The following is a 19,104-nucleotide window of genomic DNA, read 5'->3' as shown; positions in this document are numbered from 1 at the left end:
CCTCCAAAGTTATTCCTAGCCAGCTGTTTGATTCACCTCAATTACTTATTGTCAGATCCTCCTAATTGATCTATTTTTTATCCTTGCTATTCTACAGTTTAATTTTTCACAGAGTGGCCAGGTGAAAATATCTCCCGTCTGTTCAGAATCCTCCCATGGTTTCTCATTTCACAGCTTAAACACCATTTAGGTTCTCACAAGTACCTACAAACATGTAAATGATTTGGATACTTGTTAAATCTCTGAACTTCATACAATTTTCCTGTGGTTGTTTTCTTTAATCTAGTCACGCTGACTACTTCAGTGTTCCTGAAACAACTAAGTAATATTCCCAGTCTAGGACTGTTGATAAACTTTTCTTTTCTCTGGTATCATTCTTGACAGACTCCTGTGACTTGGTCCTTCAACCTATTAAAATGTTTAGATTTAATATCCTCTCTGAGGGCTACCTTAACTGCTCTATCTTAAATGACATCCTTTCTACACATGGACACTGTTCAATTTCTTGGCTGGGCTTTATTTGAATCAGTAAATGCCCACATGGCATTTTTATTTACTGTGTGATCCACTGCCATTGTTAGAATGTTAGAATGTAAACTGCTTTATTCAGTGCTATTTTCATAGTACCTAGAAGAATATCTAGTACTTGCTTAATGTTCAATATGTAGTTATTGGATAATTGTGTGAAGGTCATTACTGTCATCTGTGATGTCATAAATGTGCACTGAGAACTTAGAAAATTTTGTTACATGTATAGCCACAGGGCTAATTGTGATTTTTTAAAAGAAAAGTTTAGCAAGTTTAGCAGTCAAATATCAGTCATAAATCTGTTTATCTGTACCTATGTTGTCTGAAATAATATAAAATTAAAGTATCTAAAATTTTCTTTAGTAAGTGATTTGAGAAATAAGCTTTGTATGTACAAAATATTTTTTATGGAAGTGCCATTGATTTACATCTGTATTAGTGTTCTTGCCATTTAAAAATTTTGATTTTTGTATATGAACTAAGCATAATACACCTATACACGAGGTATAATCAAAGAAAATGTAGTTGTAACAAAGAGTGTGATCACATTTAGACAATATTATGTAGTAGATATGTCTGATATTCAGGTTTAACACAATTCCTATAAAATCCCAGCAAGGTGATTTTTCAATATAGACAAGATGACTCTAAAATTTGTAAGTAAAATCAAAAGAACTAGAATAGCAAAACAATTCTGAAAAGGACTAGAGTGGACTAAATCAATCAATACAGTTTTTTTTTAAAGATTTATTTATTTATGCATACAAGAACTGGGGTACAGGCCAGAGATGTGGGGGATAAGAGGATCCACCAGAGACAGAGTGGGGGACAGAAACAGGCAGGCTGACTGAAATACACAGCTGAGGGGAGCAGTGGGTGAGACAGGAGAGGTCTGCTGTGCCATGTGGGTTTCTCCCTGGCCAGCCAGGGATCAGACTCTTGCTGCAGAGGCTGTGGATTGCTTCATAGTGGGGTGCTTAGCCCTTGCACCATCAGGGAGGCCCAATCAATACAGTTTTAAGACATATCTATAGTCAGGATTATTTGGGGTATGTGTGTGTGGGGGGGGGGGAACATAATAGATGAATCAGAAATGGATATAGAAAACATGCCCAAATTACTTTTTTTTAAAAAAGATTTATTTATTTATACAAGCACTGGGTACAATCAGAAGCGCGGGAGGGTGAGAGAATTCACCAGAGCCAGAGCAGAGAGCAGAGTAGGCAGAAGGACAGAAGTACACTGCTGAGGGGAGCAGCGGGCGGCAGGAGAGGTCTGTGCACCATGTGGGACCCTCCTCCGGTGTCCGGGGAGCAGCCGGGGATCGAACCGGCACTGCAGAGGCTGCGGGCAGCTTCTTAACCCAGCACTCAACTACTGTGCCACAGTGGAGGCCCCCAAATTACCTTTTACAGAGGTGCAAAACAATTCCATTAAGATAGCTTTTCAGGGTCTCCCTGGTGGCGCAGGCAGTTGAGTGCAGTGCTGTGAAGCTGTCTGCAGCCTCTGCAGTGCAGGGTCAATCCCCACTGACCTGGGAGATACCCTCATGGCAGGGCCGACCTCTCCTGTCTGGCCCACTGCTTCCCTCAGCATTGTATATCAGTCAGTCTGCTCTGTCTCTGGTGGATCCTCTCACCCTCTCACATATCTGGCCTGTACCCTGGTTCTTGTATGTATGAATAAATAAATCTTTAAAAAATAAAGGTAGTTTTTCAATAAATTGTACTAGTGTGACCAGACATTCATAGACCAAAAAATGAATTTCTATTTAATCCTTATACTTTATACCAAAATTTGCTCTATATGAATCAGAGGCTTAAATATAAATTGTAAAACTCTAAAAATTTTAAAAATCAACACAGGGGAAAATATATAAAGTATTCTGAGATTTAACAACAAAAGCATAATTAGAAAAAAATAAAATGGGCCTCCCCTGGTGGTACAGGCGATTGAGTGCCACGCTGAGAAGCTGTCTAGAGCCTCTACAGCGCCAGTTCGATCCCGGCCGGCCGGGAAGGGTCCCACATGGTGCAGCAGACCTCTCCTGTTGCGCCCACTGCTCCCCTCAGCAGTGTATTTTGGCAGCCTGCCTGTACTGTTCCCCGCTCTGTCTCTGGTGAATCCTCTCACCCTCCCGTGCATCTGGCCTGTACCCCTGTTCTTGTGTAAATGAGTAAATCTTTAAAAGAAAAAAAACTATTAAAAAAAAAAAAGAAAACGGGTGAGTTGGACTTCTTCAAAATTAAGAACTTTTGCTTGAGAAACACACTACTATAAATATAAAAAGACAAGTTACAGGCATGGAAAAAATGCTGCAGACCACATATTCAACAAAAGACTAGTATCTATAATATAGAGAGAACTTGCAAATCTAAACCATGACAGCATACATCATCATCTAAGTAAAATACAGTGCGATATCACTGCATAAACATTAAAACAATAAAAAAAATAGTGACACCCTCAAAAGTCTAGTTTTCAACCCTCATTCTACAATTTGGTAATGATTCCAATACAGTATATATGGAAGTTAAAGCCTAAGCTGTCTACCTGAAAATTATACAGTGTTACAAACTGATGTTATCTCAAAATCAGGATTCACTTAGGTGTTTATTTAAAACATGGATTTTGTTATTGCAAAGGGTCTAAATATCAGTATTTGAGAAAACTGAACAATTACTGAATGAAGCTCTTTCAGCAACAGAAAAAAAACAATCATGCAAAATTTGAAATAAAATCCTAAATTTTGAATGTAAAAAGATAAATATATGGGTAAGAGTAATATGACAGTCAAAAAAATTAATGATACTATCAATTCCACCAGGGTACAGAAAAATTGCATCCTTCATTATTGCTGATTGAAATGGGATGGTCCATCTACTGCAAAAAAGTTCAGTAAATTATTTTTTAACTTTTTAAAAAATATTTATTTATTTATTTATACAAGCACTGGGTACAGTCAGAAGCTCGGGAGGGTGAGAGAATTCACCAGAGCCAGAGCAGGGAGCAGAACAGGCAGAAGGACCGAAGTACACTGCTGAGGGGAGCAGCGGGCGGCAGGAGAGGTCTGCTCACCATGTGGGACCCTCACCCGGTGGCCGGGGATCGAACCGGCGCTGCAGATACTGCAGGCAGCTTCGCAACACAGCGCTCAACCACTGCACCACGGGGGAGGCCCAATTTTTTTTTTTTAATTTTATATTTTTTTTACATCATTTTTCATTTGTTCAGTAATTTCTTAATAAACATGCAACCACCAATTGTGCTTTGGGAGACCTCTCGTGGAGGGTAAAAGACCTCTGTTTATACAAAAATCTACATGTGAAATTTTATAATAGCTTTATTCATAATAGCCAAAAATGGAAAACAATTCATAAGTCTTTCAATTGGTGAATCGTTAAACGGACTCTGGTGCATCAATGATATATAGAATGTCATTCACTATGAAGGAGCAAATACAGGTCACAACCTGGTGAATTTTCAGAGAATGATGAATTTTTTTAAAAATCCCCTAATTTACATTGTTTGGCTCCAGTTAAATAACACCTTTGAAATAATACAATTATAGAAATAGTGAACAGGAGGGTGGTTTTCAGAGGTTAAGGAAGAGCTGAGAGTATGAAGGAGTGTGTGTGTGTGTGTGTGTGTGTGTGTGTGTGTAGCAGCTGCTGGAAGTCCTGGATTGTGTCTATATCAATGTGTACACACTGGTGGTGATGATGTACCCTTAGTTTGCCAGATATTAACATTGGGGAGAAATTGGTAAAAGGTTACTGGGTTTCTGTGTATTATTCTTTCCAAATGTGTGCAGACCCACAATTTAAAAAATAGCAAAAATAAAACTAACTGGAAATATTATTCAAATTTGCTAGATGATAACATCAGCATTGATGGAGTGACTCCTTTAAGCAGACTGGGTGACTCTCTATGTGATTGCATGGGGACAATTTCTGTTCCTACAATATATTCCTATGGATAGACAGGTATGAAGAGGATAGATTTGTAAGATATTTATGAATAGTTGTGAACAGTTTTGATTTACTGGATTATGGATGATCTATTATACAAATTTAAACATGTTTACAACATGAATAGAAAATTAAATTTATGCTAAAATAAGCACATTTTACAGGATGTCATGGAAATCAGATTTTGTTTTGGCTTTTAAATAAAAGAATGTATGTAATATGGTTACAAGGCAGAGCATTTAGTGCAATTTATGTCAAAAAGTAAAAGCAGAAGTCAAAAACTACAGATTTCAATAATGAAACACAAAATGCATGTTCTAAGTTGTCGACTGACAACTTTTCAGATGGATGACATGTGCATTATATGTATGAAATCATTTTATTTTTAGACAATTGCAGGCTGCTTAGTGGTTAGTCAAGGAGTTGAATATCATTTATCCTTTATTATTTTACACATATAGCTTTATATTTGTTTGCCAGGCCAAGGAAAATTAAGTAAAAGTAGGCTAACGCTCACCAGAAAGGGGTAAAAAGTAGTAACTCGTCACTGGGTCTAAGGAACATAGTTTAAGAGACTACCAGGTTTTCAAAATATATGTGCTTATATTGGGCATATGTCAAGATGAGTGCCTTTTATTGTTATTATTTTTATATCTGATGTTTCTGTGATGCTAGAAAATACATAGTTTAATAAGAACTGATCTAGAGAAAAGTATCAGTGAGGTAAAGCAGCAAGGGAAAAATCTGATGTTCTCCCTTTACATATTTATTCCACAGATAATGCTATAATAGCTAATTTTTGTCTGGTGTAAATGAAGGGGGAAAAATGACTTTCTGTGTCTTTTCCCCAGCACACATATACCCACATTCATAAGGAAATCTTTAACTGTTGCACTGAAAATTCAGCAAGAAATTAGTTTTAAGGAATGATGTATGAAATAATACTGCATAATGCAACATAAAAGTTTCTGTTTGCTAACTAAAAGGCAATCTTTCTATGTAAAACCTGTAGGCTTATAAAAAATTTTAAAATACTATGAAAGAGCAAGAGATTTTTTTATGTACTAAAATAGCAAAATGTATTTATTTGAAATTTGGGAGCTGTAGAGGACTCGCCTCTTCAAAAAAAAAAAAATTAAAAAACTGAGCTACAGAAATGTAGTATATCATTGCTGCTAATTATATAGTGAGAGATTAGGTAGAAGGGAAAATACATGATAAAGACATGAAAATGATCAATGTTATAAACTCAGTGAATTCTGATCTGAAAACTTTTTTTGGAACAAAGTATCTTTATTTGCAAATGATACAACTACATACATGGAAAATCCATATAAATCCACAAACAACTAGAATTTATCAAGATCATGGTTCTAACTTAATACAAAAACCAATTGTATTCCTTTATGCCAGAAGCAAGCATCTGAAAAATGTAATAAACCTACAATGTAATAAAGTTATTATCCATTCCAAGAAATAAATTTATCAAAAATTATTTATCTTTAACCTGAGTCCTATAAAATACAGTAGAGAAAATTGATCTTTAGAGTCCAAGCAGCCCGCATGGTTAGTAATATAGAAGATGGAAAGTGCCTTCTAAAATTTACATGAATGCAAGAAAACTAGAAAAACCAAATAAGCAAACCAAAACCCAAAATTTAGTATTAATAATTTTGACCATGCAAATGTAAAGTACTTGGACAGACGTAATAAAATATTAAAAAATGTAAAGTGCGTATAAGAGGGAAATGCTACTTCTGAGTCATGCCAAGTGTTTTGTGAACATTAGCCAAGACTGAGGAAGGAATCAAAAATTGTTACAGTTAAACTGGGGAAACTATTAATAATGATAAAAAAGCTATAGGTCAATGGTGATTTAGGGAAATAGGGAGTAATACATATGAACTAGTGCCTCCTCTATTATGAGAATAAATCAATACATATTTCTAAAACTCTAAAAAAGAGGGGGATATAAGATGGAAAATTCCAAATAGAGGATTTGCTGTAAGCACCAAAGCTAAAAGTGAGGAGAGGGGAGACAGAAGATTGCTGCTTTGTTTTATATCATTTTAATCCTTTGTATAAGATACAACTCTAAAAAATACACTAGTTGATAAATTAAAAGCAAATTATTTCACATCAAAATATGAGGTGTAGAATATGGTTCAAAATAAGCACTGTCTATTGTGAAGTTAAAATACACAATAACCAATGAAGTCATCTTGAAATGTAGAGAGCAAGATTTTGATATTTAGGAACATTTGTATACTCCTTTGCGTGTGTGTGTGTGTGTGTGCATTGCACTATAACATGCTTCAGGTGTGTATCATTTTAAATTAACATCTGTATGTAAAATAAGTCTCAAAATATATGTTTTGAAAGATGAGCATGTGAAAGAAAAATCAAGGTGTAGAACTGAAAAAGAAAAGTTTTCTCTATATAAGAACCACCATGAATAGTAGCCCTTTGTAGAATAGATGATTTCTATTTGGAAGTGTCATAAGTATGTTACATGAATCCTCCAGGGACTGAATTTACAGCCTTGTGGTTTTGGAATTTGACTTGAAGTATGTTTTATGTGTGCTAGGATAATGCTGCATTAAATTACAGCTAAAACAATCTTTCCCTATCTCATATTATTTATATAAGATACATTTACTTTTTTTGATGGTTAATAATTTTTAAGATAAAATATAATACACTTGGGACTAGTTATCACTTCAAAAATGTGGTTAGATACACTGAATGTTCATAAACCACATTGTTTTGTGATCTTTTGTCCATGAGCCTAACCTTTGGGTCTGGGGTTAGAATTTCTTTGAAAATAACGGTGTTTGTCATTACCGTTTAGTCATGCATCTCCCTCACCTTTCCTAGTTTTTTTGTTTGTTTGTTTTTACTGTCATCTGTTGCTACTGTATTCTATATGTTCTATTACATTCATAGCTGTGTCCCACAAGACTGGGTAGTTAGGTTAGACACCATTTCAGAGGAAATTGCCAAAATTCAACTCTTTATATATTAAAGGGACAAAATCTGACTGATTTCCGTTAAAAAGCAGTAACTGTTAGTTGATTTATATCTGGTTGGTAATGAAATTGAACTGTTTAATGTCTTAGAAATGTTTTTCTACATTAACCTCATAAATCTGCATTCCCAATCTATCCTTACACTCATCTCCTAAACTAATGTCTCCTGAAATAAAACTATTATATCTATAAACAGAAAATCACTTATGAGGTCTGGAGTTTTAGTTGCTTTTTTTGTTTTTTTTTTTTTTTTTTGGTGGGACCCTCGCCTGTGGCCAGGGTCAAACTGGCACTACAGAGGCTGCAGGCAGCCTTGCAACTCAGTGCTCAACCGCTGCGCCACCAGGGGAGGCCTGAGGTCTGGAGTTTTAAAAGCATAGATACTGTCCTTTGCTTGCTTAAAAAATGTACTATTCTCCTAAAGACGCACAGATGAGGGGTTAAAGTATACGAGTGGAGAGATGAATCGAGAGGCTCTTGGTGATGATGGATGGTAGGTGAAGGCAGAAAGCGTGATGGTGAAAAGTTCTTCATTTCCAAAATAGTTAAGAAACATTAACAGGACTTAATGTTTAATTGAATATGTGTAGGTCAATTAACAGTTTTCTAATTTGAGAATGTGGGAATGATATTGCCATTTGTTGTCTCTGAACAACAACAAAAAAGGACAAATGCAGGAAGGTTTTTTTTTTCTTTTTTTTTTCCCCATGTTACAAGTGGAAGTGAAATGTTTGTTAGCTTTTCGTACCAGATTCAGCCTTAGAACCGTAACAGCTAAGCATTCTTCTCTTGGTCTCTGGCCATGGCAGTTTCAGCAATGGTTTTATTGTTCTTGCAATTAGCAGCAAAGTGACTACTCCTAGTAGCTCATTGCCAAAAAGACTACATAGCTTCTGCTGCTATATCCTTGTGTTGTTCACAGTACTTGTCCTCATGTCTGACCAGTAAACTTCATCTTCTTTCCTAGTTGCCTGAGATACAAGCCACTGTAGGATCTAATCAACACATCGACAACTCAGAGATGCAAAACTAGATTCTTCAGAGGGGAACTTTGACCATCCTGCAACAAAAACAGGTACATACATTTGCTGTCTGCTTTAATAATTTCATTTGAGAAATGCAGTGCAACTGGAGTCTTTCTAAAGTTACTCTGTAAAATCAAGAAATCAGCCTGTCACAAAGCTGACTCTCTTTTGCCGGCCTGCATGCCCGATCATGCCTGTTTCCTTGGGACTGACACATCTCTACCAATGGTGGAACACATGTCATTTTTAAATCTTTATCACCTGGGATGATACAATGCATTACACATCTACATGCCAAAGATAACAGTATACATGTACTGTCTTAATGCTGCATTATTGTTAATATAGAGCTACATTAACTCCTACTCTGTCAAAATTTGGTCTGTAAGGATCACTGAGTATCTTTTAAATGCCACAGACTATTATGCTGATTCTCTGTATTTAGAGTATAATCTAATTGTATCTGATAACAGGGCCAGTCTTACATGCCCTTGTAAGACATTGTAAAGTATGTATGTACTAAGATGAACTGTTGGCAGTGGACCATTAACCACCTTACAGCCCCTCCAAGGGTTTAGGAGGACACTCTTCAAAACAATTGCAAAGAGAAATTCACAGAGTATATATAAATGGGAGTAGTACTCAGTCATGCTTCATTGGAGGGAGAGGTGATGGTAGGTATGGATAGACACCTGACCTATGGTTAAAAGATGATGAAGGTGATCAAGTAAAATCACACTTGGAAGAACCTATGGGATTCTGAAGACTGGGTTGAGGACATAAGGACAGATTCTGTTGAAGAGGGGGCTCAAACACTTAAATTTCACCAAGTCCTATTTTTTATATTAAAATAGAAGTTGACCAGTGTTTTATATTTGCTGTAAGTATATATGGCAGAAGGTTAAAAATCTGCTTTTCTTATTTTTATACCTCTGTTGGTGTGGATTTTTATATATATTAATAACAGTGCTTTCAGCTATAATTCACTATTCTGAGTCTTGTTTCTATTTTCTTAAGACCTGATAGAGAAAAGAGCAGTTTATAAACTATTTTATTTTCTTCCCCACTCTTCTCACTAATTTGTGTTTATTTGGGAAAATACAATTATTTTAATTTAAATGTTTATATTAATATAAAGGATTTATTATTTTGAATTAATATATATTGCAAAGCCTCACTTCTAATTTCCTATAAAGTATATATCATTAATTATCTTCTGCATAAACAAAATCTCTTTAGTGTCCTCAGTGATTTTATTTTATTTTTTTTTTACTTTGTCCAGATGAATCATTTATTTTTTTAATTTTATTTTTATATTCCCCATACAATTGCAACCCCCTTATTTTGAACCCAATCCTTCCCCTCCCCCCCACCCCCATAGAGTGTCTCTGGTTCATAGTTGTTTGTTGATTTTGATTTTCACTTTCTTATAGTTATTCATTTTCCTGGTCCCTCCATTTAATTTTTCTAGAGTCCTGCTATGAGTGAGACCATCTGGTATTTTGCTTTTTCTTTCTGGCTTATTTCGCTGAGCATGATCCCTTCCAGCTCCATCCATGTTGCTGCAAATTGCATGTGTTTATCTTTTTTGATTGCTGAGTAATATTCCATGGTGTATATGTACCACATCTTCTTGATCCAGTCATCTATTTTGGGGCATTTGGGCTGTTTCCAAAGCTTAGCTATTGTAAATAGTGCTGTTATAAAAATAGGGGTGCAGGTGCTGTTTGGAATTGAGGTTTCTGTGTCCTTTGGGTAAATACCTAGGAGTGGAATTGCTGGATCATATGGAAGCTCTATGTTTAGTAGGTCCAGAAATCTCCACACAGCTCTCCATAGTGATTGGACCAGTTTGCACTCCCACCAACAGTGCAGGAGAGTTCCTTTTCTCCACATCCTCGCCAACATTTGTTGTTGCTAGTTTTTTTAATATGTGCCATTCTCACTGGTGTAAGATGGTATCTCATGGTAGTTTTGATTTGCATTTCCCTGATTGCAAGTGATGTTGAACATTTTTTCATATGCCTGTTGGCCATTTGCATTTCCTCTTCAGAGAAGTTTCTTTTTAGCTCTTCTGCCCATTTTTTGACTGGATTATTTTCTTTGTTGTTGTTGAGTCTCGTCAGCTCTTTGCAGATTTTTGTGATCAGTCCTTTATCATTAGTGTTGGGTGCAAAAATGTTCTCCCAGTTGGTGGGGTTTCTCTTTGTTTTTGTTATTGTCTCTTTTGCTGTGCAGAAGCTCTTTAATTTGATGTAATCCCAGCTGTTTATCTTTGCCTTCACCATCACTGCTTTGGGTGATGTGTCTGTAAAGATGTCTTTGATGTTCATACCACGTTGTGTTTCGCCTATATTTCCTTCTATGTATTTTATGGTTTCAGGTCTTATGTCTAGTTCTTTAATCCATTTTGAGTTGATATTTGTGTATGGTGTGAGGTAGTGGTCAAGCTTCATTCTTTTGCATGTAGCAACCCAGTTTTCCCAGCACCATTTATTGAACAAACTTTCTTTGCTCCAATGCATAGTCTTTGCTCCTTTGTCAAAGATTAGTTGACCATAAATCTATGGGTTTATTTCTGGATTTTCTATTCAATTCCATTGGTCTGTGTGTCTGTTCTTGTTCCAGTACCATGAAGTTTTGATGATTGTGGCTTTGTAGTATAGTTTGAAGTCTGGGAGTGTGATGCCTGCATTCCTTTCTTTTTTTTTTTTTCAGGAGAGCTTTGGCTATTCGGGGTTTTTTGTGATTCCATATGAATTTCATCAATAATTGTTCTATTTCTTTGAAGAATGACATTGAAATTTTGATTGGAATAGCATTGAATCTGTATATTGCTTTTGGTAGGATGGCCATTTTAATAATGTTTATTCTTCCAATCCATGAGCAGGGGATGTCTTTCCATTTCTTTGTGTCTTCTTTTATTTCTTTTAACAGTGTTTTATAGTTTTCTTTGTATAGGTGTTTTACCTCTTTTGTTAGATTTATTCCCAAGTATTTGATTTTATTTTGTTTTGATAATAAAAGGGATTTTTTTATTGCTTCTTCTTCAGATTTATTGTTTGTGTATAGGAAGGCTACTGACTTTTGTGTGTTGATTTTGTATCCTGCCACTTTACTGAACTGATTGATGAGTTGAATTAGTTTTTCTGTGGAGTTTTTTGGGTTCTCTATGTATATTATCATATCATCTGCAAATAGTGATAATTTGACTTCTTCTTTTCCTATTTGGATTCCTTGGATGTCTTTCTCTTGTCTTATTGCTCTGGCTAGGACTTCCAGTATTATATTGAAAAGCAGTGGTGAGAGTGGACATCCTTGTCTTGTTCCAGATCTTAATGGGAATGCTTTCAGCTTTTCACCTTTGAGAATGATACTGGCTGTTGGCTTGTCATATGTGGCCTTTATGATGTTAAGGTATGTTCTTTGTATCCCAAGAATTTCAAGAGTTTTTATCATGAATGGGTGTTGCACTTTGTAGAAAGCTTTCTCAGTATCTATTGATATTATCATAAGTTTTTTTTTATATTTCTTTTTGTTGATGTGTTGGATAACATTGATTAATTTTCGGATGTTGAACCATCCTTGTGTCCCTGGAATGAATCCTACTTGGTCATGGTGGATTATCTTATGGATACATTGTTGAATTCTGATAGCTAAAATTTTATTGAGGATTTTTGCATCAGTGTTCATTAGGGATATTGGCCTGTAGTTTTCCTTTATTGTGTTGTCCTTGTTTGGTTTTGGTATTAGTGTAATTTTGGCTTCATAGAATGTGTTTGGTATTGTCCCTTCCTTCTCAAATTTTTGGAAGAGTTTGTGAAGGGTAGGCACTAATTCGTCTCTGAATGTTTGGTAGAATTCATTTGTAAATCCATCAGGTCCTGGGCTTTTGTTTTTGGGGAGGTTTTTGATTACCATTTCAATTTTGCTGCTTGTAATTGGTCTGTTTAGGTGTTCTATTTCTTCTTTATCAAGCTTTGGGTGATTGTAGAGTTGTAGGAATTTGTCCATCTCCCCTAGATTGTTGAACTTGTTTCCATATAACCGTTCATAGTAGTTACTGATTATTCTTTTGATTTCTGCTGTGTCCATTGTGATTTCTCCTCTTTCATTTATGATCCTGTTTATTTGTGCTTTCTCCCTTTTTTTTCCTTTGTGAGCCTGGCTAGGGATTTGTCTATTTTATCGATTTTTTCGAAGAACCAGCTCTTGGTTTCATTGATCTTTTGGATTGTTTTCTTAGTTTCAAATTCATTTATTTCTGCTTTGGTTTTTATTATTTCTTTTCTTCTACTGGTTTTGGGTTTTTTTGTTGTTCTTTTTCTAGATCTTTGAGCTTTGAGATTAGGTTGTTTCTTTCAGTTCTTTCTTGTTTCTTGATGTGAGCCTCTATCGCTATATATTTTCCTCTTATTACTGCTTTTGCTGCATCCCATACATTTAGGAAATTGCTGTCCTCCTTGTCATTCAATTCAAAGAATTTTTTAATTTCTTCTTTGATCTCCTTATTAGTCCAGTGGTCTTCCAGTAGTGTGGTTTACATTGCTTCATTGTTGAGTGGGTCTGTGTCTTGGAGCTGTGACCTCCCTCATGTTCCTTAAGTGGTATAACTTCCTCCTTACCCCTTCTGCTCCCTTCATTGGCTACAGATTTCCCAGTTTATTTCCTTAACTTCCTAATTTTACTTAAATGTGTCCCAAATTATACTTCTGTTGAGACAGGAATGCTAAAATACAGTGGGGTATGGTAATGTCAGGTCTTTATCCCAGCAGAGGTAAGACATAAGTCTTCATAATTTGTATCTTAGTTATGAAAACTAGTCTGGGTATATTTCACAGTATCCATTATTCTGGTCCTGCCAGTATTTTGAATTCATTGCTTTTGATGTTCCCTACAACTTCCAAGTTCCTTAAATTTTCTTTAAGTACAGATAATATTTTATTTATATTTTATATCATTTTCATATTTGTACAATGCAAGTCTGTATGCTCTTTCCTCTCAGGTGTAGTCCCAATAAAATTTCCACCAAGTCACTGGTGAACCATCACCATAATCCCTTGCACTCTTCTCTCCCCTGTTTTCATCCCGCTACTTCCCCCTCCCTTTCAGAATGTCTGATCTATAGTTTAGATTTATAAATATTTTCAACTTGCAGGTCATATGATTTGCCCTTACTGCCCAACTCAGATGTTTTAATGCAAAAGCAGTCATAGACAATAACTAACATGAGTTTAAGGAGATTCCAATAGAATTTTCTTTATAAAAACAAGTGTTTATTTTTGTTCCATGGGCTATAGCTCACTAACCACCTTTTTTAGAATTATACCTAGACTCAGAAGGCTTAAAACCCAAAAGGATGAAGTTCACTGACGCGTTTGCATGTTAGCCATTTCAGACAAAATGCTGGAGAATGGAGTAGAAGTATATTTTATAACTATGAGATCAATGGGGGAGGCTATATACAGTTGGAACAGACCAGATTTATTAATAGTAATCCTCCATAGAAGAGTTTGGATTCAGTGTTTTAACATGATAGAGTAAGAATGTATTCAACTGTCTACTTGGTCAATTAATGGAAGTATGGATCCAACAAAAGTCTATATTATATGAAGTTGAAATGCCCAAATTTCCTTTATCAACAAAGGCAGGAAGATTGGAATGGTAAAAAGAATTTATAAGGTAAGATTGGATCATCAGTTTTGAGAGGGTGACCATTTATCATTGCTGCAGTAATTTTAAGGAGCGCTCCAATTCAAAGGCCTAGAGTTCTTTGAATCCAAGAGAAGCAAGGTATCTATGAGTTTTTGCAGTTCTTCCAAAAATTTATACTGCTAATCATTCTCCCAAGCATTGCTAAAGAGACTGCAAGCTGACTGTGAATTAGGGAAGGGGAAATAATCAGAATTCCTGGGGATTACTGGACATCGATCCCTTAGACTCAAAGCATTGCTGTGATTTAACATAGGAGAGGTTATGGAGGTTACGTGATCCATCAAGGTGTGTGTGTTTTCTTTTTGGCTCAATCAATGACGTTTGATTCAGGTTTGCTCACAGTATGCTCAGTCTTTCTGGGACTTATCTATGTATTGCCTTGGAAAACTGTAGTGGATGGAAGGTGATACAGCTCAAAGAGTGGTGCTGCTTCCACATGGTTCTGCCAGCATCATCTGCTTATGGTAGTTGAGCTGTCATGTCCTTTGAGTGGTACTTTATTCAGGGGAATTGTGCCTCCCCCCATTCTCCTGACCACTTTCATTTAGAATATAAGTGGATTTACTCAATTGGTTATAAACAGGAACCATGAATTTGGGTATATGAAGTACAGCTGTGTTACTCATATGGGCCAACCAGATAGAAAACAATAAACTATTTTTCATTTTCCTCAAAGCTTTTAATGGTCTTATAATTGTAAAGGCATTTTACTTTTCAAGGTAGATGTCAAGTATTTATCTTAAGGCATAGCCCAAGCTCCTTCTTTATAAGTTAGAAGACAATTCATTTTGAAGCAATAATCTCTACATCAATCATACCAGAACCAGAATTATATGAATCTATGTTGATAAATATGTGTCAGTGTTTAAAAACATTTTTCACAGCTGAGTATATTACTTAATTCAAAGTTAAAGGGCTTGTACTGAAAGTTCAAATAATTTTAGTGGATTAGGTGTCATTATGTGAACATCTTTGTCAGCAATTACTGGGTATAAAAATATGAAAACAAGTACAATTTGTCTAAAATAGACATTTTTCCTTTGAATGTTTCTTTAGTTATCCTGTTTCAGGGAGAACTGGAAATTAGAATCAGCCAGAAGAGTGTCAAAAACTTACCTTCACTTTTCCCAAACTGTAGTTTAATTGAGCTTTAACATCAAATAAACAGTCTTTACCTTTAACACTAATGCACCCATAAGCCAGTTTCTATTAATTTTGTATGATTAAAACTACATTAGGAATATAAATGTATTAATTTATAGATACAGATACTAATTGCTTAAATATTGAGTTCAAAACTAGGCATTAATATATGTGGAATAATTGGTTCTTGCTGTAGAAGGATACCATAATAAAGAACTTGAAAGTGCTGTCACATTTCATGTAAGTAGTAAAATCTCAGAATATTTGAAAAAATATTCTGAACGAATATGTCTTGGGGCTTTCTTAATGAGAATGAATGTGGTTTGAAAAGATCAAATAATATTCACATATGTCAAATACAGGTTTTAATAACAGTTAGAGATAATGAATAAAATTAAAGTAGGTCAATTTAAGTCATTTATTTTCCAAAAGGAGTTACACATCATAATCACTACCTGTTAAAATATAATTAAAAGAAAAAAAAATAGTATATTTACCAAGGAATACTATTACTAAGCATTTTAAAAGTTAGCATGATTTATTTCATCTTTTGAATTTCATGTTCATCTTTATTAGCATCTTGTAGTAAATGGTCATGTCATTATGGCAATGTAATAATTGAGATATTAAATATCACAATCATGAAAATAGGTGTTTTAATTTGTTAGAATTCAAATCTAACCATGGGCCTGGAATTTCCGTGTGGCATTTATCATATTCATTTTTTAAAAGGATGAAAGATTGTTTAGGCTTTTAAAATTTTTGTGTTACGTTATTTTTTTTATAATTAATATTTGTTTTTCCTTCATATCTTTATCACTGGTGACATATTAGCTGCTTGGTCTCTTCTATGATCAGGAATACTCGGTTTTATAAAATCTTTAACTTTTTTGCATATTTTCTCATTCATCAATTTATCTCTGTCTTTCCACTTAATAGCTGCAGGTTTTTCTACATGAATGGAGTACGCATTTAATTCTCATTTTTTTAGTATGTATATAATTAATTGCTTTATATCTTCCTTAAAAAATGATTCCCAATGTATCATATGCATTTTTATGTACAGCATTTTTTTTCTTTTTTTTTTCTTTTTTTTTTCTTTTTTTCTTTTTTTTTATTTTTATATTCCCCCATACAATTGCAAACGCCCCATTCTGACCCCAGTCCTTCCCCTCCCGCCCCCCACCCCCCAAAAAGTGTCTCTGGTTCATAGTTTTTTGTTGATTTTGATTTTCACTTTCTTATATTCATTTTCCTGGTCCCTTATTTAAGTTTTCTAGATTCCTGCTATGATTGAGACCATCTAGTATTTTTCTTTTTCTTTCTGGCTTATTTCGCTGAGCATGATCCCTTCCAGTGCCATCCATGTTGCTGCAAATTGCATGTGTTTATCTTTTTTGAATGCTGAGTAATATTCCATGGTATATATGTACCACATCTTCTTGATCCAGTCATCTATTTTTGGGCATTTGGGTTGTTTCCAAAGCTTAGCTATTGTAAACAGTGCTGCTATAAACATAGGAGTGCAGGTGCTCTTTAAAGATTTATTTATGCATAGAAGAATTGGGGTGTAGGCCAGAGGTATGTGGCAGGGAGTGAGGGGATTCACTGGAGATGGAGTGGGGAACAGAATAGGTGGATCTACTGCAGTACACTGCTGAGAGGAGCAGTGGGTTAGACAGGAGAGGTCTGCTGCACCATGTGGGTCAGCTCCCAGGGTCTAACTCAGGCCACAGTGGCTGGTGATAGCTTGCCAGCACTGAGAGTTTAACTCCTCCACTAGGGAGGCCCTGTTTTTATTGTTATTCTACTTAAAATAGTTTATATGAATATGTAAAGAATTTGTCACTACATTTTGATCTGTTACCATTGAATTTCTAATGTTACCACACATCCTTCCTCTTTTAACCACTGGAGCACAGGCTGAGAATGCCAGCGTCCCCTCCTTAGTAGTTGACAGAGGTGACATCGGAGAGGCTCCTTCCTACTCTTAAAAACCATCATCCTATCTCTACTCTGTAATCAGAGATGATAAATTGCAATCTGTTGGGGTTATTTTATTGCTAATATGACCAAAAGCAAATATATATAATACATATACCCACCTACATGTGGCTAAGAATATATACAAATACAAGTATTTGAAATACAGACTTGTATGTAACATACCTTAAATATACATACTTACATTCTCATAAACAGATGGAAAAAATGTGTCTTGTAAAGTTCTTGGGAACAAAGTTCTGTATTTGTTAGCTCATTTTTGTTAAATGTACCAAACAAATTTTTTTTTCTCCTTACTGACAGTTATTTTAAAATATTCCAATATTGATCTGTTTATTTTTATTCTGTTGTACATATATGCTTTACATTTGGAAGCATGAGTATTTAAAAATGTTATCATTCTATTCATGCCTTCAAAATTAATATCAAGATTTTTTTAGTGACTACCCATTATATTCAAGTAATGTTACATTTGAGTGACATATTCCATTATATTTGACTTACCTCTTTTATTTCTTGCTTTTCCTTTTTTAACTTTGGATGGCTCTGACCTATTAATGATTCCTTTATTCTATTATTTCCATCATATACATTTTTTCCAATGACCAAAGATATATTTTGAGAAAAAAAAATAACATCCTACTCCCATAAAGGAAGTCACTAGTAGGCTGATAAGGGGTGTGAGGAAAATGTCTACAGTCATACTGCATTTTGAAAAAAAAAAACAAAACAAAACAAGAAACATTGGTTGAGGTGATAGTAGTTTATAACACTGTGTGATTCAGGGGACTATGTCCAGACTTCCTAAGACACAGTATATCACCCTACCAGACCGACAGTCATCACCCATAATCTATTTCACCATATACTTCGCCATCACTAGTTCTATAGTCAGTTTTATAGGGTTAGTTCAGCTTTATATGACCTTTCACTTGATTTCTGTATATTCCAGATATGAGTGACACATCTTATATTTGTGTTTCTCCTTCTGACTTATTCAAGTTCTGGTTATTTCTTTCAAGGATCATGCATTGTTGTATATGAAAAGTTACTGGTATATGCAAAGTCATTGAGGTTTTCTCTTACTGTCTAAAAGTTTTACAGTCTTTCATTTTACATTTATATTTGTGATGCAACTTGAGTTAATTTCCCTAAAGGATGCAATGATTATATTTAGACTTATTTTGCATAGGAATGTCCACTTGTTCCAACATCATTTGTTGGAGAAAGGATTTTTGTTCCATTTTACTGCATTTACTGTTTTGTCAAAGATCAGACCTATTTATGAGGGTATATTTCTGGGCTCTTGACTTAATGACATTTTAGTTTTGCTTCAGTCATGTGAGTTGCAATTCCATAACTGGTTTTATTTTGTTCACCAGATCAGTGACTATATCAGAGATTGGTAGGATACCCTATATTAAGGCCTATATATTACTTGGTGCTAGTTGAAGCACCAATTTCTCAAAAAAATGAGGAGTTGTCAGTAAGATTGTGGCTAATAATAAATATGCTATGAAAGCTGCCCATAGTTTCAGATGTAAAATCACTGCACATTTGATCAGCAGTAGTAAAGTACCTGTTGAAGTTTTCCAATAGTCACAGGCACTAAACAGTAGTATGCTGGGCATAAATCATTGGAAAACACACCTATATCTGTGAGAAAAGAATCTAATTAGAGGGTCAGAT

At 35.0% G+C, this 19,104-nt stretch overlaps 1 long non-coding RNA gene across 1 annotated transcript in view; it reads left to right on the top strand.

Annotated features, from left to right (window-relative positions):
- Nucleotides 1-19,104, top strand: part of LOC129145985 (uncharacterized) — a 109,658-nt gene that overhangs the window by 65,036 nt on the left and 25,518 nt on the right. The window contains exon 2 of the long non-coding RNA XR_008552257.1: nt 8,496-8,603. This is a non-coding gene — a long non-coding RNA (uncharacterized LOC129145985). The remainder of the gene's footprint in view (nt 1-8,495; nt 8,604-19,104) is intronic.

This window comes from Talpa occidentalis, unplaced genomic scaffold, assembly GCF_014898055.3.
Source record: "Talpa occidentalis isolate TD23 unplaced genomic scaffold, MPIMG_talOcc4v2.1 talOcc4.16, whole genome shotgun sequence".
In the NCBI taxonomy this organism is placed as follows: domain Eukaryota; kingdom Metazoa; phylum Chordata; class Mammalia; order Eulipotyphla; family Talpidae; genus Talpa; species Talpa occidentalis.
The sequence above is the reverse complement of the archived record's forward strand: the minus strand, read 5'-3'. Positions and strand labels throughout refer to the sequence as shown.